This window comes from Caretta caretta, chromosome 23 (assembly GCF_965140235.1).
Source record: "Caretta caretta isolate rCarCar2 chromosome 23, rCarCar1.hap1, whole genome shotgun sequence".
Lineage (NCBI taxonomy): Eukaryota > Metazoa > Chordata > Testudines > Cheloniidae > Caretta > Caretta caretta.
This window is the reverse complement of record NC_134228.1, coordinates 4,121,255-4,140,690: the sequence shown is the minus strand read 5'-3', so window position 1 is coordinate 4,140,690 and position 19,436 is coordinate 4,121,255. Positions and strand designations below refer to the sequence as shown.

The 19,436-nt window shown below is 56.0% G+C and overlaps 1 protein-coding gene across 1 annotated transcript in view; it reads right to left on the bottom strand.

The window, feature by feature from the left end:
* DLL3 (delta like canonical Notch ligand 3) overlaps positions 1-19,436 on the bottom strand; it is a 258,686-nt gene that overhangs the window by 170,908 nt on the left and 68,342 nt on the right. The window lies entirely within an intron of this gene.

The following is a 19,436-nucleotide window of genomic DNA, read 5'->3' as shown; positions in this document are numbered from 1 at the left end:
GGTTTTTAAGGTCAGGCTTGACAAAGCCCTGGCTGGGATGATTTAACTGGGAATTGGTCCTGCTTCGAGCAGGGGGTTGGACTAGATGACCTTCTGGGGTCCCTTCCAACCCTGATATTCTATGATTCTAAGAGTGGTTGCCCTTGGGGACCGGAGAGGAGGAATACAGACGCAGGCAACCTGAAATATGGCACTCAGTGACCTTGTGTCTGAGCAGCACCCGGCACGACGGGGCCCTGACCTCGGTCACTGTGTGTCTGGGCAGCACCTGCCACGACGAGGCCCTGATCTTGGTTACTCTATGTCTGTGCAGTGCCCAGCTCAATGGGGCGCAGATCTCGGTCACTGTGTGTCTGGGCAGCACCCGCCGTGCTGGGCACTGCAAAAACACAGAGCAAAGGTCAGTGCCTGCCACACAGAGCTCACAGAGTAAATAGATAGAGGGTGGCAGGGGAAACTGAGGCACAGAGCAGGATCAGGGATTTGCTCAAGTTCACACAGCAGGTCTGTGGTGGAGCTGGACATGGGACTGAGACCTTCTGGCTCCTAGACCAGTGCTCTTCCCACACTGCGTCCCCCCACCACATGGGATCTCTTCCAGAGAAAGGGGCACAATTAACTTCAGCTTTGTCTAGGGTCCGGGTTTGAGTCTACGGTGCCCGACGTGGTAATACACATAAATATCCCCCCCTGGGCCTGGTGCCAATGGCCCTAGCCACTGACATCTGCCTTTGACCCCGAGCCCCACTTCGGAAACCCACCTATCTCCCCACCCCCGCCACACGCTCTATCGCTTCCCTCGCACTGCACCTGTCTCCTGTAGGGGGAAGAGGAGCAGAAGCAGCAAGAGGAAGGGGGAAAAGAAGACCCCCCACACCCTCCCATTACAGCCCACAACCCCAGCCCCCGATCGCAGCCCACCACACACCACACACACCCAGGACCGGCTCCGGGCACCAGCAAAGCAAGCACATACTGGGGGTGGTACATTGCCGGGGGCGACATTCCGGCCACCCCTTTTTTATTTTCGGGGCTCTGGCGCTCTCGGAGCTGCGCCGCTGAGAGGGGGCGAGGGCGCCGCGCCCCTGGCCGCAGCGGGAAGGGGAAAGCCCCAGCCCCCGGGATGCTGAGCCGCCAGGGCCCCGCCGCTACCTGGGGAGGAGAGGGCGAGTCCTGCCGGGGAGCCGGGTCTGCGCCGCCTTGTGCCACCCCTGATCTCGGGGCTTCCCTGCGCGGCCGGGCGGGGTGGGGGGGGAAGCCCCTGCAGGCGCTGGGAGAAGGTGACATCGCTCGTCCACTTCCAGCACCGCCTGCGAGCCCCAGCCCCGCCCTGCACGCACCCCTCCACCCCCTCCTCCCAGCCCACAACACAACGCACACCCCCGCTCCAGCCCCAGTTAACGGTTGCCGACTCTAATTGCACAAACCGGAACACCCTTGCCCTGCCCCTTCCCAGAGGCTCCCCCTGCCCCACCCCTTTCTTCGAGGCCCCGCCCCCGGTCACTCTGTGTCCCCCCCTCCCTCTGTCACTTGCTCTCCGCCACCCTCACTCACTTTCACTGGGCTGGGGCAGGGGGCTGGGGTGCGGGAGGGACTGAGGGCTTTGGCTGGGGGGGTACAGGTTCTGGGGTGGGGCCAGGGATGAGGAGTTTGGTAGGAGGCGGCTCCAGGCTGGGGCCAAGGGGTTCGGAGTGTGAGATGGGGTGCAGGCTCTGTGAGCGACTTGGGGGGCGGGAGAGGGCTCAGGGCTGGGGCAAGGCATTGGGGTGAGGGAGAGGGTGACAGGGGTAGGCTCCAGCTGGGCAGTGCTTACCTAGGATGGCTCCCGGAAGCAGCCAGCATGTCCGGCTCCTAGGCTCAGGGGCAGCCAGGCGGCTCTGCGCACTGCCTCGCCTGTGGGCGCCACCCCTGCAGCTCCCTGTGCCTAGGAGCCGGACGTGCCAGCTGCTTCCGGGAGCTGCGTGGAGCCAGGGCAAGCCATTAAAATCTCCCAAACAGCCTTTACTAGTCAGCGGGAGATTGAGGCCAATTCCAGCGAACAACCGGCCAATCTGGGAGGGTTAGCAACCCTAGCCTGGACCCCAGCCCACGACACAACACACACACACCCCTCCAGTCCCTGATCCCAGCCCACGACAACACACATACCCTCCAGCCCCCAACAAAACACACATCCCTCCAGCCCCCAATCCAAGCCCATGACACAACATACAGTCCCTCCCGCACCCAATCCCAGCTCTCGACAACACCCCTGCCCCTCCAACCCTTGATCCCACCCACGACACAACGCACACACCCCTCTAGCCCTGATCCCAGCTCACTACACAACGCACACACCCCTATGGCCCCCAATCCCAGCCCATGACACAATGCACACACCCCTCCAGCCCCCGATCCCAGGCCACGATAATGAACACAACCCGCCAGCCCCCAACAGAAAACACACACCCTCCAGCTCCTAATCCCAGCCCGCAACACAACGCACATATCCCTTCAGCCCCCGATCCCAGCCAACGACACAACACACACCCTCCAGCCCCTAATCCCAGCCCGCAACACAACGCGCACCCCTTCCAGCCCCAAGCCCAGCCCTCAACAGAACACCCCATGCCTTTGGCCCCAATCCCAGCCCACGACACAATGCACACACCCTCCTGCCCCAGATCTGAGCCCACAACTCAACACACACATCCTTCAGCCCTAGGGTTGCCAACCCTCCCAGTTTGGCTAGGAGTCTCCCAGAATCAGGCTCAATCTCCTGGAGGCTATTGAACCCAATCCAGGAGAATTTAGGCCGGTAAGAGTCTGGCGTCACAGTGGGGCTAAGGCAGGCTCCCTGACAGCCCTGGCTCCGTGCCAGTCCTGGAAGCGGCCGTCATATTCATCAGCCGCTCCTAGCCGGAGGCATGGCCGGGGGGGTCTCCATGCACTGCCCCTGCCTTGACCACTGCAGGGGCGGTTCCTGAAAGCAGGGGCAGTGCGCACAGCCACCTGGCCGCCTCTGAGCTGAGGAGCTGCTGCCAGACATGCCATCGCTTCTGGGAGCCACCCGAGATAAGAGCCACCCAGCCGGAGCCAGCACCCCTCACCCCCTCCTGCACCCCAACCCCCTGTCCCAGCCCTGAGCCCCCTCCTGCACCCAAACTCCCTCCCAGAGCCCACACTGCTCACCCCCTCCCACCCCCCAACCCCCTGCCACAGGCTCCGCAAGGAGCACCTTCCCACACCCCGAACCCCTTGGCCCCATCCCCCAGCCCAGAGCCCACACCCCAGCCCCTTGCCCCAGCTCGGTGAAAGGGAGTGAGAGTGGGGGAGAGTGAGCAATGGAGGGGGAGGGGTGGAGTGAGCGGGGGGCAGAGCCTCGGAGAAGGGGCAGGGCAGGGGATGGGGTAAGGGTGTTTGGGTTTGTGCGATTAGACAGTTGGCAACTCTATCCAGCCCCAATCCCGACCCACAAGACAACACACACACACCCGTGAGCCCCTGATTCCAGCCCAGAAAACAACACAGACCCCCCCTTCAGTCCCGATCCCAGCCCACAACACAACGCTCACCCCCTTCAGCCCTAGAGTTGCCAACCCCCTCGGTTTGGCTGGGAGTCTCCCAGAATTGGGCTGGTTCTCCCAGAGGCTACTGAAGCCAAACCGGGAAATTTTAGGCTGGCAAAAGTCTGGCAGCGCAGCGGGGCTAAGGCAGGCTCCCTGCCTGCCCTGGCTCTGCATTGCTCCAGGAAGTGGCCAGCATGCCCAGCAGCAGCTCCAAGGCAGAGGCACAGCCAGGGGGTCTCCGCATGCTGCCACCGCCCCAAGCGCCGCCTCCACAGCTCCCATTGGCCGGGAACGGGGATGGGGCGCCATTTAGGGGGTGGAAGCCCCCCCAAATTTCACACAGGAGGTGTGCAAGCTCCCAGGTGGAGGTCTTAAACGACAGCCCAGCATTCGTGTGAAATGTAAGTTCTGCAGAGGAGAGGTGCCCCTGGGGCGGGGAGTCAGTATTTTGTTTACAGAGGCAGGGTGATTAAGATAAGAAAGGGCTGGTGATTAAATAAAGGATCTGGAAGTTTAGCCTATAAAACAGGAATCCCTCTGTGGAGAGGGGGGAGGGATTGTTTTAGAGAGAACGCAGGGGGACTCAGAAAAAATAGAATCATAGAATATAAGGGTTGGAAGGGACCCCAGAAGGTCATCTAGTCCAACCCCCTGCTCGAAGCAGGACCAATTCCCAGTTAAATCATCAAATACAGCCAAGCCCTCTGAGCCAAGGTTACATTCAGAAAAGGGGGGAGATTTGGGGGCACAGGTGAAAAGAAGGGAAGGGCGAGCAGTGCATAGAGAAGTTCCCACTCTCCCCGTGGTACTTCTGTGGCCCCATCACCGTAGTATCTGAGCGCCTCACACGGTCTAACCGATTTCTCCTCCCAGCCCCTCAGCGAGGCCGAGCCGTTATCCCCATTGTACAGATGGGGCACTGAGGCACACACAGACTAAAGACCAGATTTTCAAAGGCATTTAGGCAGCTCGTAGGATTTTCAGAAGCGCCGAGGGTAGGTGCTTGGTAAACCCCACTAGATGCCTAGCTGCATTTTTGGGCGCACAGGCGCCGACTTTACAAAGTGCCAGGGGGTGCTCGAACCCGCCCCCGGCTCTGCATCCACTCCATCCCTTCCCCCCAAGACCCCACCCCCACTCCGCTTCTTCCTGCCCAGTCCCGCCCCCTCCCCCCCCAGCATCCTCCCCTCCCAGCCTCCCGAACGCCACAAAACAGTTGTTTGCGGTGGGCGGGAGGCACGGATCTGCGGGGCCTGCCGTTGGGCAGGAAGAGGTGCCGAGAGGGAGGCTTGCCAGTGGGTGCTAAGCACCCATCAGGTTTCCCCCAGGGGTGCTCCAGCCCCGGGGCAGTAGAACCCAGGTCTTCCAGAGCTAGCTCCCCATCCACTAGCCCAGCCTAGAATCATAGAATCATAGAATATCAGGGTTGGAAGGGACCCCAGAAGGTCATCTAGTCCAACCCCCTGCTCAAAGCAGGACCAATTCCCAGTTAAATCATCCCAGCCAGGGCTTTGTCTAGCCTGACCTTAAAAACCTCTAAGGAAGGAGATTCTACCACCTCCCTAGGTAACGCATTCCAGTGTTTCACCACCCTCTTAGTGAAAAAGTTTTTCCTAATATCCAATCTAAACCTCCCCCACTGCAACTTGAGACCATTACTCCTCGTTCTGTCATCTGCTACCATTGAGAACAGTCTAGAGCCATCCTCTTTGGAACCCCCTTTCAGGTAGTTGAAAGCAGCTATCAAATCCCCCCTCATTCTTCTCTTCTGCAGGCTAAACAATCCCAGTTCCCTCAGCCTCTCCTCATAAGTCATGTGTTCCAGACCCCTAATCATTTTTGTTGCCCTTCGCTGGACTCTCTCCAATTTCTCCACATCCTTCTTGTAGTGTGGGGCCCAAAACTGGACACAGTACTCCAGATGAGGCCTCACCAATGTCGAATAGAGGGGAACGATCACGTCCCTCGATCTGCTCGCTATGCCCCTACTTCTACATCCCAAAATGCCATTGGCCTTCTTGGCAACAAGGGCACACTGCTGACTCATATCCAGCTTCTCGTCCACTGTCACCCCTAGGTCCTTTTCCGCAGAACTGCTGCCTAGCCATTCGGTCCCTAGTCTGTAGCTGTGCATTGGGTTCTTCCGTCCTAAGTGCAGGACCCTGCACTTATCCTTATTGAACCTCATCAGATTTCTTTTGGCCCAATCCTCCAATTTGTCTAGGTCTTTCTGTATCCTATCCCTCCCCTCCAGCATATCTACCACTCCTCCCAGTTTAGTATCATCCGCAAATTTGCTGAGAGTGCAATCCACACCATCCTCCAGATCATTTATGAAGATATTGAACAAAACCGGCCCCAGGACCGACCCTTGGGGTACTCCACTTGATACCGGCTGCCAACTAGATATGGAGCCATTGATCACTACCCGTTGAGCCCGACAATCTAGCCAGCTTTCTACCCACCTTGTAGTGCATTCATCCAGCCCATACTTCCTTAACTTGCTGACAAGAATACTGTGGGAGACCGTGTCAAAAGCTTTGCTAAAGTCAAGAAACAATACATCCACTGCTTTCCCTTCATCCACAGAACCAGTAATCTCATCATAAAAGGCGATTAGATTAGTCAGGCATGACCTTCCCTTGGTGAATACATGCTGGCTGTTCCTGATCACTTTCCTCTCATGCAAGTGCTTCAGGATTGATTCTTTGAGGACCTGCTCCATGATTTTTCCAGGGACTGAAGTGAGGCTGACTGGCCTGTAGTTCCCAGGATCCTCCTTCTTCCCTTTTTTAAAGATTGGCACTACATTAGCCTTTTTCCAGTCATCCGGGACTTCCCCGGTTCGCCACGAGTTTTCAAAGATAATGGCCAATGGCTCTGCAATCACAGCCGCCAATTCCTTCAGCACTCTCGGATGCAACTCGTCCGGCCCCATGGACTTGTGCACGTCCAGCTTTTCTAAATAGTCCCTAACCACCTCTATCTCCACAGAGGGCTGGCCATCTCTTCCCCATTTTGTGATGCCCAGCGTAGCAGTCTGGGAGCTGACCTTGTTCGTGAAAACAGAGGCAAAAAAAGCATTGAGTACATTAGCTTTTTCCACATCCTCTGTCACTAGTTTGCCTCCCTCATTCAGTAAGGGGCCCACACATTCCTTGGCTTTCTTCTTGTTGCCAACATACCTGAAGAAACCCTTCTTGTTACTCTTGACATCTCTGGCTAGCTGCAGCTCCAGGTGCGATTTGGCCCTCCTGATATCATTCCTACATGCCCGAGCAATATTTTTATACTCTTCCCTGGTCATATGTCTAGCTCTGCTGCATGCTGCAGGAAAGGAGGACTCGGCTTGATGGGAGCAAAACCAAGGGGCCCAGTTCTCTGAGACGCCAGCGAACGGTCCTGGGAGGTCGGGATGGATCGTCGTGCTCGACAGCCTGAAAAGCAGCCCAGAGGTCAGGAAGGCTGGAGAAGGCGCGTCTGGTGGAAAGAAATTGCTCAGCTCCCAAGAGACGGCTGGTTCTGACCCAGGCTGGGATGCAGAGCATCGGCTGCCGTGCAATTGTGCAGTTTAGTTTGTTTGGTCATTTTCTGTTCGGTGTTGGAGAAAAGGAAGGAATCGGAAAGTGTCATATCAGGATCGGAGGGGTTTATGCCTCAAATTCTTAGGGTTTCAGCCAGGGTTCCCTCGAACTTTTCCCCACCCATGTGCAGGGTGAATTTTGTTAGGTGCACCAATATGGAGGTAAGGTGTGACACGGCCCTGTGTGCCACATCACCTCCATATTGGTGCACCTAACAAAATTCATGGGGCAGGAGAGGGGCCGAGGGGTTCGGAGTGTGGGAGGGGGCCCAGGGCTGGGGCGCAGGGGTGTGAGGGCTCCACCTGGGAGTGCGGGCTCTGGGGTGGGGGCGGGAATGAGGGGCTCAGGGGTGGGGCAGAGGGTTGGGGGGCGGGGTGAGGGCAACGGCTGGGGGTGCAGGCTCTGGGGTGGGGCTGGGGATGAGGGGCTCAGGGCTGAGACAGAGGGTTTGGGGTGGGGGCTCCGACTGGGGGTGCAGGCTCTGGGGTGGGGCCGGGGATGAGGGGCTCAGGGCTGAGACAGAGGGTTTGGGGTGGGGGCTCCGACTGGGGGTGCAGGCTCTGGGGTGGGGCCGGGGATGAGGAACTCAGGGCTGGGGCAGAGGGTTGGAATGTGGGGGGCTGAGGGCTTCAGCTAGGGGTGAGGGCTCTGGAGTGGGGATGAGGGGCTCAGGGCTGGGGCACAGGGTTGGGGTGCAGGGGTGTGAGGGCTCCACCTGGGAGTGCAGGCTCTGGGGTGGGGCCAGGGATGAGGAACTCAGGGCTGGGGCAGAGGGTTGGGATGTGGGGGGCTGAGGGCTTCAGCTAGGGGTGAGGGCTCTGGAGTGGGGATGAGGGGCTCAGGGCTGGGGCAGAGGGTTGAAATGTGGGGGGCTGAGGGCTCCAGCTAGGGGTGCGGGCTCTGGAGTGGGGGTGGGGATGAGGGGCTCAGGGCTGGGGCACAGGGTTGGGATGTGGGGGAGTGAGGGCTCCAGCTGGGGGTGCGGGCTCTGGGGTGGGGATGAGGGGCTCAGGCAAAGGGGTGGGGTAGAGGGGTGAGGACTCCGGCTGGGGGTGCAGGCTCTGGGGTAGGGCCAGGGATGAGCAGTTTGGGGTGCAGCAGGGTGCTCTGGGGCTACAGCAGGGAGAGAGGACTCCCCCCCAGTTCTTTCTCCCCGCAGCAGCACCTGGGCTGGGGGGAGTCACCTCTCCCCATCACCGCAGCTCCGGGGCTGGGTTTGGGCCGGGATGGGGTAGCCGCGGCAGGTCCGGGGCTGAGTTGGGGCCAGGGCACCCCAGCCATGGCAGGTCTCCGGGGGCAGGGGGTGGGGCGGGGTTGAGTTCGGGCTGCCCGGTGGGTTCCCTGAGCACCTGTGCGGCTCTAAATAGGCTGCTTCACGGCCGCCTGGCTTACAGGAAACTTCGGTTTCACCTGTATCCAGGCCAATTCCAGCACAAAGAACAACTACATCCACCGAGTCCATAAAGTCGACGATTATGGTCATGCTTTGTATTATTCACTGGGCACCACCTGTGTGCTCAGCCCTGTTCAGAATATGCCAGAAAATGTCATCCCTGAGCCAATGCGTGTAAAATATGTAGCCCTGGAGGAGAGATGGCTCCGATATTTAACTGTGAAGTGGATAGTTCTTGAGCTCACGTTAATCTCTGTGGGTGGAGGTGCCCATGGCCCTAGAAGTTTTACTGGCATAAGGACTAGAAGATTTGACCCTCCAACTTTCTTTCAAGTGGAAGAGCTGCCCAGGGCTCCTGTGCCTGTTTATTTTCCTTTCCTGCCTACAGTGGCCCTGACGTACCTCAGAAGTCTCCCTTTTTTTCCCCTCAACTTTAAAATGTGGGATTTTCTTGGTGTTTGGTTTTAAATATTCTCCTGGGAGAACGGCAGTTCGGTCACTGGAGTGCTGTGGTTAAGAGCCTTCTGGAAAGCAACGAGCCTTAAAACAAAAGCGAAAGGAATGATGCCAACTCTCGTGATTTTGTCATGAGTCTCCTTAAAGCCCCAGCTCCTGGAGTCCAGGGGAGACATGATGATTGCAGCCTTCATTCTTAAAGAAAAATGAAGTTTCTAGCCCTCGTGGCTGCAGAGAAAGCTTCAAAATGTGACCCGAGGGCACCCTACAGTGTCGAACAGCAGGAGGCCAATAAAAAGAACCCCAAAGCCCTTATTTTTACATCATCTCATGATTTTAAAGCCAATCTCGTGATTTTTGGTGCACCTGATTCATAAGTTTTGCACATTTGGGATGGGCAAAACTGTGAAAGTGACTTGAAAGCGTCCCTACGTAAAAGGATAAATGGACACAAGTCAGACATTAGGAATGGCAATATACAAAAACCTGTAGGACACCACTTCAACCTCCCTGCACACACACTAGCAGATGTAAAGGTCGCCATCGTGCAGCAAAAAAACTTCAGGGCCAGACTTCAAAGAGAAACTGCCGAGCTTCAGTTCATCTGCAAATTTGACACCATCAGCTGAGGATTAAACAAAGACAGTGACTGGCTCGCCAACTACACAAGCAGTTTCTCCTCCCTTAGTGTTCGCACCTCAACTGCTAGAAAAGGACCTCATCTTCCCTGATTGAATTAACCTCGTTAGCCTGAGCCTGATTCTTGCTTGCATATTTGTACCTGCCTCTGGAAATTTCCACTACATGCATCTGACGAAGTGGGTATTCACCCACGAAAGCTTATGCTTCAATACGTCTATTAGTCTATAAGGTGCCACAGGACTCTCTGCCGCTTTTACAGATCCAGACTAACACGGCCACCCCTCTGATAGTTGAAAGTGTCATTTTCACTCCTGTTTAAGGTCAGTTGCAAGTCTTATTATTTGTAGTGAGGTAACAGCCCTAGAGCCCCAAGCAGGTGCCGTATAAACCCCACGGGGCCTTGCCCGAGGAGGATGTTTCAAAAGTTAAACTATCTGTTCCAAGCTTGGTGAACTGCAAAAAAGCGATAGAAAGTCACCAAGATTTTTCTGCAATTGTTTCAATGGTTGTATTCAAGAGTTCGTAGCAAAGTAAGAATATAGACTCAAATTTTAAACCTAACCAGTGTCCCTTAAGTGACTTGACACAAGACGTGAGAACGTTAGTATTAGAGCTGAATGGGTCTAATATTTGCTGAATTCTCTTTTTTTATATATAAGAATTAGATACAGTACTCCTATCAGCTAATTTCTAAATTATTATCTGAAAAAAAACCCCTAGAGTTTTCAGGTGCCTAAGTAGCCCCTGGTATCGCAGTTAAAGTTGCCGCCCTTCCCCCCCAAAAAATCTGAAATGGCGCCCCGAACAGGGAACTGCAGCCAATGGGAGCTGCGGGGGTGGTGCCTGCAGGCAGGGGCAGCGTGCACAGCCACCTGGCCGCCCCTGAGCCAAGGAGCTGCTGCCAGACCAGTCGCCGCTTCCAGGAGCTAACCAACATAAGCACTGCCCAGCCGGAGCCCGCACCCCTCATCACCTCCTGCACCCAAACCCCCTGCCCCATCCCTGAGCCCCTCCACACACCCAAACTCCCTCCCAGAGCCTGTCTCCCACGCCCCTTCCCGCACCCCAAACCCCCTGCACCAGCCCTGAGCACCCTCCTGTACCCAAACTCCCTCACATGCCTCTCACCCACTCCCGCACCCCTCACTCCCTCCCACAACCCAACTCCATGCCCCAGGCTCAGCTAGGAGCGCCCGGCACTTTCTGAACCTCTCAACCCTACCCTCCAGCACAGATCCCGCACCCCCTCCGGCACCCAAACCCCTTCCCCAGCCTGGAGAAAGTGAGGGTGGGGGAGAGTGAGCGACGGAGGAGGGGGCTGGAGTGAGCGGGGGTGGGGCCTTGGGGAAGGGCTGGGGCAGGGGGCGGGACAAGTGTATTTGGGTTGGTGCGATTAGGCAGTTGGCAACCCTATCCAGCCCTGATCCTGGCCCGCAACACAACACAAACCCTCCAGCTCCCAATCCCAGCCCACTACACAACACAGATCTCCTCCAGCCCCTTATCCCAGCCCACAACACAATGCCCATCCACTCCAACCCCAATCCCGGTCCATAACACGACAGCCCCACCCCCCACCCCTTCAGCCCCCAATCCCAGCCCGCAATGCAAGACACACACCCTCCAGCCCCGATCCTGGCCACAGCTAAGGTGGCCAACCCTCCAGGATTGCCCTGGAGTCTCCAGCAATTAGAAATGAATCTTTTAATTAAAGATGTCATGTGATGAAACCTCCAGGAATATGTCCAACCAAAATTGACAACCCTAATCCTCTAGGGTGGATACATGCCTAATAATTCACCAGAGGGTGGCGTGTGAGTCTCTGCCAATAGCCAGTAACCTATTGGCATCGAAGTCATTGCCAGATATACGCAAGGATAATATTTATGGCATTATGTAGCTATACTGGAAATTACGCTCTTAATGTCTTGGAGTGAAGGGAGGGCACCAGGGGGGTGATGTACCTCGGAGATGTTCCTTTCAGGGAGGAGGTAATCGGTTCCTATGTCCCTGTCCGGCCATGTGTCTTGTGCGTCGTACACAGACTGGACACAAGGCTTACACTTTTGGCGGTGAGAGTAATTAACCCAAGGGGCAGGGTGGATTCGCCGCCACCGGCGATGTTTAAATCAAGCCGGGATCTTTTTCTAAACGATCTGCTCTCGGAATTATTGTGGGGCATTTCTCTGGCCCGTCCGATACAGGAGGCCAGCCCAGATGACCACGGTGGCCTTGGAATCTAGGCCTCACTATGGGGGCCAGTTTGCGTACTAAGGCTAATCAAGAGATTGCGAAATCGACAAGAGAGGAAATCTACAGGAAGGAAGGATTAGCACGGGGTATGGGGGGGGGGCTCTGTTCCCAAATAAGGACGAAGGATGGGTCTGTATATCTAGGGGTGGCAGGGGGACCCCCTGGATCCTTCACCAAGGAGGCCAACTGGCCACACGGTTCTCTCACAAGCACTAGTGAGCCCAATGTTATTAGCCAGGAGAGTAGCTTGGTAATTACGTCTAGGCTACAGACTGCACCTTGTGATTTTATTTGAAGCATAGCGGTTTTGTTTCCGATTCTTCCACTTGCTGCTCCTTGAGCCTCTAGGTTTGCTAAATAAACGTATACTCGGTTTCACAGAACATCGCCCCAGGGTTAGAGTTGCCAACTTTCCCAAACCGGATGCCCCTGCTCTGCCCCCAAGGCCCTTCCCCCTCCTCCGCCCCCTCCCCTGAGGACCCACCCCCGCTCACTTCTCTCCCCTCCAATCAATCAAACCACCACCACCTAAGCCCCAAAGCAGGTATTACTGAGGAAAATGACACGTTCCCTCCTACCCCTCTTTCAATCTTAACCATTATCACAACACGGTCTGAGGAAAGGAGGGAGGTGAAGATTTGCTGCAATAGTGGGGCGACCAGACAGCAAGTGTGAAAAATCAGAACAGGAGAGGGAGGTTTAATAAGTGCCTATAGAAGACAAAGCCCCAAATATCAGGGCTATCCCTATAAAATCAGGGCAGCTGGTCACCCTATGCAATATTTGTCTGGGAAGTGTCAAGAAGTTGCTCACAACTGTTGCAATAAGTACCATTACCTACATCCCTAACACTGCACCGAACCAGAGATGCTAGAGCAAAGAAGAGGGAAGAGACTGCTCTCACAACAACCCTTCAACAGAGAACTGCTGGGATACTGATAGTTACTACACAGGGTACTGGCCCCATACTTTGTACTGGACACAAATCAGACATCAAGAATTGTAACATTCAAAAACCAGTAGGAGAGCACTTCACTCTCCCTGGACACTCAATAACAGACTTAAAAGTGGCAGTTCTTCAACAAAAAAAACTTCAAAAACAGACTTCAACGAGAAACTGCGGAACTGGAATTAATTTGCAAACTGGACACCATCAAATTAGGCCTGAATAAAGACTGAGAGTGGATGGGTCACTACAAAAAGTAATTTTCCCTCTGCTGATACTCACACCTTCTTGTCAACTATTGGAAACGGGCAACATCCACCTTGATTGCGTTGGCCTTGTTAGCACTGCAAAAGTAATTTTCCCTCTCTTGATATTCACCCTTCTTGTCAACTGTTGGGAATGGGCCACATCCACCCTAACTGAATTGGCCTCGTTAGCACTGACCCTCCACTTGGTAAGGCAACTCCCATCTTTTTTTATATATATTTATATATATATATATATATATATATATATATATATATATATATATATACACACACACACACACACACACACACACACACACTGCTTACTGTATTTTTCACTCCATGCATCTGATGAAGTGGTAAGTGATAAGCCCACGAAAGCTTATGCCCAAATAAATGTGTTCGTCTCTAAGGTGCCCCAAGGACTCCTCGTTTTTGCTGATACAGACTAACACGCGACCCCTCTGAAACCTACACAAGGCACTGTGCAGCATGAAATATCCAAGCAGAAAATGCATTTCAGCCACAGAAGCCTGCTCTGATTCCCCCTCTCCCCTCTGTACAACGAAAGCAAAACATGAACTTTGGCAGGCTGCATTTTCATTTTGGCTGAAAAGTCCAGTCTTGCCCCCTCCTCTATTCAAAGAGCCAGTGCCCGAGCCTCACCTTCACCAAAACCGCACTTCGATCCAGTGAACCGTTCCTCTCGTCCGAGATCTCGGTGCTGGACAGAGAAAAGGTCCATGGCTCAAGGAGGCAAGTCCCGTAAATAACCCCAATCAGGCAGCGGGTATTTAGGACCCTCTTTAAGATGCATCAGGGAGGGAGGAGGGACGAATGCAGGGAGAAGGAGAGGTTTCAGAGGAACAGCCGTGTTAGTCTGTATTCGCAAAAAGAAAAGGAGTACTTGTGGCACCTTAGAGACTAACCAATTTATTTGAGCATGAGCTTTCGTGAGCTACAGCTCACTTCATCAGTTTCCACGGTAAACATCTGATGAAGTGAGCTGTAGCTCACGAAAGCTCATGCTCAAATAAATTGGTTAGTCTCTAAGGTGCCACAAGTACTCCTTTTCTTTTTAGGGAGAAGGAGAGATACTGACTCTACTGAGCTAAATCTCCAGTGTCCCCCCCCCCCCAAAAAAAAAGGGTCCTCAAAAAGTTAGAGCTTTAAATAAGATCCAATACTGACGCCCACAGACACATATACACACCAGAGGCCAAGATGCAGCACATAGTAATTCCAGGCTGTTGGGATTTTCGGGGCGGGGGGGGGGAGATTGTGGTCTTCGTGTTTCTCCTGGGGAAATGAGAGGGAGGGGAGCTGGCTCTAGGTCCTACGGCGGGAGGGGGAGGGTTGCTCGGGCAGGGTGCATGCCTGGCAAGGAGGGGTGAGGCTTAGAGCCAAGCTGGCCCCATTGAGTGTGTGGGGTTTTGCAGCCGCAGGGGATGGCTGGGGACACAGCGGCTCCAGGCTGTGCGCGCAGGGTTGAAAGCGAGGTGAAACACTGCTTGCAGCCTGCTCTCCTGCCAGGGGGCCAGTGGAGCCCCTGCACCTGGGGGAGCAGGGATCCTCCTGCCAGGGCTGAGTGGGAACCCCCTTCCCCGCAAGCTGGCCCAGGCACTGGGCACAGCAGGTGCGCAGGGAGGGCACGCCCTGACCCAGCTACTCACCCATGCAAGGTGGGAGCTGGCAGTGGGAACCCCCTTCCCCGCGGGCTGGCCCGGGCTCCAGGCAGGGGGCACAGCAGGTGCGCAGGGAGGGCACGCCCTGACCCAGCTACTCACCCAGGCATGGTGGGAGCTGGCAGTGGGAGGGTGGGGGTGCTGCTCCTGGGCGCACTCTCGCTGTCCATCCCTGGGGTTGCTGCCACCGCCGAGGCGGCTGCCGCTGGAAGAGCCGGAGAGGGTGGCTCCGGCGGCGTGAGGGGGGAGCGGGCGCACACTGGGGGGAGGATTGTGGTGGCTTGGCCACTTGCTGCCCCCCACTGTTGGCTCTGTGCCATGATCCTCTCGCAGCACCTCCCTGCCTGTCATCCGCTTCCTCGACCCCAGTTGTTCCGGCGCCCCGGCAGGCAGTAACCGGACTTTGGGTGTCCGGTCGGTTGTTTCCCGACTGGACACGGTCAGGTGCCCTTTTCGACTGGACTTTCCAGTCAAAAACCGGACACCTGGCAGCCCTAGTGTGTGGAGCGGCGCAGAGAACCGAGGCGGAACCAGCAAGCCGGGACGACCTGTTTCTTTGGGAGCAGAGGAGCTGTAAATACTGCAAGTGTCCAGCGGACTGGGGGCTGGACTCTCCAGGGGGGTGCGCGGAGGGCTCAGGGCTGAGCACAGGGACGGCAAGCGCTTGAGTTGCCACTGGCCGGCGGAGTCGGGGACTTGAGCCCCGGCAGGCCCTGACAATGCTCCCTCGCACTAAGCATGAGTAGTAGCGAGGTGCCGCACAGCCCTGGGTACCCCAGGGAAGCCTGGTGGGGGGGCTCCTTAGGGGATGCTTCAACGGAAATAAAGCACCCCCGCTAAAACTCACTGTGTGCCCCGAATGCTCGGTCTTTGCAGCATGGCTGGAGGAGGAACGGAGCCGGCTCCGGGGGGAGATGAATTCTAGGCCTGCAGAGAATGCCGATCCCAGGCCGTCCCAACGAGCAAGCCCCAGCCCGGCTGCCTGCGTAGCCCCAGAGAGCCACGTAGCTCACACGCTGCTTAGAGACGCACAGGAACAAACCACGGGCATCAGCTCAGCCCCCGGAGCCAGGTGCTGATGGAGAGACGCTGGCCTCCGTGGAGGGCTGGTCCAAAGCTGACAGGGAACCACCGGGGGTAGCGGGGCTGGTGTCCCATCAGGCCCCTAGCAAGACGCTGCTTTGGGGGCTGGCTCGAGGCCAGCTCCAGGCGCCTCACCAATGCTCTCTAGTCACAAACGCCCTTTGAGCACCCCCTGGCCCCACTGTACAGACAGGAAACTGGGACATGCGAAGAACGTGACTTGAACACCATCAACCGGGGACTCAGAGGCAGAAGAGAACCCAGGAGTTCTGATTCCCAGCCCCCCTGTCCAACCACTAGACCCCACTCCCCACCCAGAGCTGGGGATAGAACCCCAGGGTCCCACTGCACAATGCTCCCTTTCTTAAACATCCCTGCTCCGTGCTTCGGCAAACAAAGCTGCTCAAACATCTGATGGTGTTGCACCTTCTGGGGCTCAGCCGTCCAGCATCCATCATCTCCGCCCTGCATCCCGGGGGACCCCCTGCCTTATACTTTCTGCTAGCAGAGGGCAGAATCCCGTCATGGAGGCTGGGCGCACAAACTGCCCCCTGGCCACCCATCTGGTGCCTGCTGCCAATATGGGGGAACAGCCGGGTAACCCCCACTGGCACAGCCAAGCTGCCCCACTCCTCCCGCGGCTCCCGGCCCCAGCAATTCCCTCTGTCGCTGCATCGCACGTGGCTACGACCGCCAGTGGCACAGGCCACAGGCTACTGCCGAGGAGATACAAGGAGATGCAGCCCAGCGGCAGTCTCTCCCCCCCTCCCCCAGGGCTACAAGGTGGCAGAGAAACCTTGGCTGGGACAAACCCAAAGCGTTTGGCTTTGAACATACCTTTCCCAGAGGAGCAAAGCCCCAACGAGCTCAGCACACAAGCCCTCCTGCTGCTCAGGGCCCACAGAGAGGGGTTCAGGTATATGGGGGAGACACTCCAATGCTGCCACTTATTTTAGATCCAGTGCCCCTAAGCATCAGGATCAAGGATTCACATCTCTCTCAGTCCGATACAGCGGCCAACCTGCCAGCGTTGATGGATGGAGGGTCGCAGCGCCCCCAGGAGGCAGGGGAGCATTGCTATCCCGCAGGTAAACCGAGGCCCATGGCGACTGCCACTGATTTGTCTGGAGCAACTCAGAGGCAGGAAATGAACCCAGGTCTCCTGTGTTCCAGGCCAGCCTGCCTTCCCCCTGCGGGTTGAATCGGGACTCTTAGACTAGCAGGAGCTGGGGTCGTTTGGCCACAGTGGCTGGGAAAGGACCTGCCTCCTTGTCATTCCCAGGCAATACACAAGCACCCGTGCCGCTGTTCTTCTCGGCCGTGTAATTCCAGCAAGTCTGCCAAGTAAACCCCTATCTGGTTACAGCCTCGTGAGAGCATCAAAGCTTCACGCTTGGACCTTCACAGGCACGCAGCTCAGACCCTCCTGCTCCACAAGCCCAGCTCTGCCCTGCCCCTCTGCGCTGCTCGGCCTAAAGGAGATGCTCTGCATGCACTAGAGGGTTTATGACCCACGGCTGGGCAGCTCCGATTGCATCCAGCAGGGGGCAGGGCTGAAACACACTCAAGGATGCAGATTGCGCAGATGCTGCCGCCTTCGACTGGCTGGAATCAGAACAGCTCTGCTGTGTGTCATAGACCCCTATACCACTACTAGGGATTCTCCTTGCGCTCAAGGAGTGATGGGGGGTGCTCTCAGAGCAGCAATTGACTTGATGGGCTTCTAACATCTCTTAACTACTATGCCTGATATTTAAGCCCCATTCAATCCACATCCCTTAGCAAGTGCAGGGTCCCTCTATACCGCGCATTCTCCAAGCCTGTGTCCAGCGGGATTTTAATCCGCACTTGCACCCCATCCATTATGAAGCCCATTCCCGGCCCAGCGGATCTCAGATTCAAGCAGCTCGTCCTGAGCGCCAGCTTGTCATTTTGCTTTCCCCCGTCTCATCCCGTCAATACTGCTGCCCAGGACAGAGCTGCGGTGAGGCCATTCAGACGCACTCCTTCACCAGAGGGAAAACCCCCCACGCCTTGCTCTAAATGTCAGTTATAATTTGTATACATAGACCAACTCTTTTTACATGGCCTGAGACCTTCCACGGCTGCTAGAACCAATAGGCAAAATTCCCCCATGTTCATTACAAACGTCTCATCTGCCCGGAGAGCCCTCAGCCCCAGTTGCAAACTCTGCAGGTGATTCCCCATGCACCAGACGGCCCCGCAATGTGCAGAGTTGCAACAGGGGGAGGACTTCGCTGCTGCGTGCCGATTTCAGCCCCCGCGGGGCAGAGATCCGAATGGCAAGGGACTGAATTCACGGGCCGGTCGATCAATAGGGCACTGCAGTCAGTATGCCAGTGCAGATCTCAAATGCAGTGGAGTGATTCCACTGAGTGCAGTGCCATGCTGATTGCACAAGGCAGTGAAATCAGCGCACTGCAATCAAGATCTGCACTGGCCTGCAGTGCAAATACTGAATCACCACCCTACACTGCAGAGAACACCCCACGGAGATCTGCAGTGCCCGATTCCCTGCCCCGATTCCAGCTGAGCACGCCATAGGGACATAGTGCAAGATTCTGTCCTGGTGCAACTCTCATTGACATCAGCGGAAGCTGAGCCCTCTTACACCAGGGCTGGATTTGACCCAGGCCGCTAGATCCTGATTAACAGAAGTGCTGACCACCTGGACCGCCCCTTTATTTCAGCTCGAGTTGGGAGCACCCAGCCATTCTGAGCGCCAGGCTTTGGAGCATGGTGAATGACCAATGTCTGTGAAGATATCTGGAAATCCACCCCAAATGGCCAGCGACTGCAGCATGGCCACTGAATTGCACTGAGTTGCCAAAAGAGCAGGAGGACTTGGGGCACCTTAGAGACGAACCCATTTATTTGAGCATAAGCTTTCGTGAGCTACCACCCACTTCATCGGATGCATGCTGTGGAAAATACAGTGGGGAGATTTTATAGACACAGAGAACATGAAACAATGGGTGTTACCATACACACCATAACGAGAGTGATCAGGTAAGGTGAGCTATTACCAGCAGGAGAGCGGGGTGGGGGTGGGGGAAAACCTTTCGTAGTGATAATCAAGGTGGGCCATTTCCAGCAGTTGACAAGAACGCCTGAGGAACAGCAGGGGAGGGGGAAATAAACATGGGGAAATAGTTTTACTTTGTGTAATGACCCATCCACTCCCAGGCTTTATTCAAGCCTAAGTTAACTGTATCCAGTTTGCAAATTAATTCCAATTCAAATCTCCCCACTGTATTTTCCACTACATGCATCCGATGAAGTGGGTGGTAGCTCACGAAAGCTTATGCTCAAATAAATGGGTTCGTCTCTAAGGTGCCCCAAGTCCTCCTGCTCTTTTTGCAGATACAGACGAACACGGTGGCTGCTCTGAAACCAGCCATTGGGTTGCCAGTGATTGCAACGCAGGTGCTGAAGCACGCCGGCTTCCGAAACCACGCACTGCATCACCAGGGACTGCAGCGCCTCCGCGGCTTTCAGAAATTCATGCGCCGAATGGCTGGCTGATTTCAGAAATTACGCACCCGGCTGGCAAGGATTGCCGCCGCCCGCCCCACTG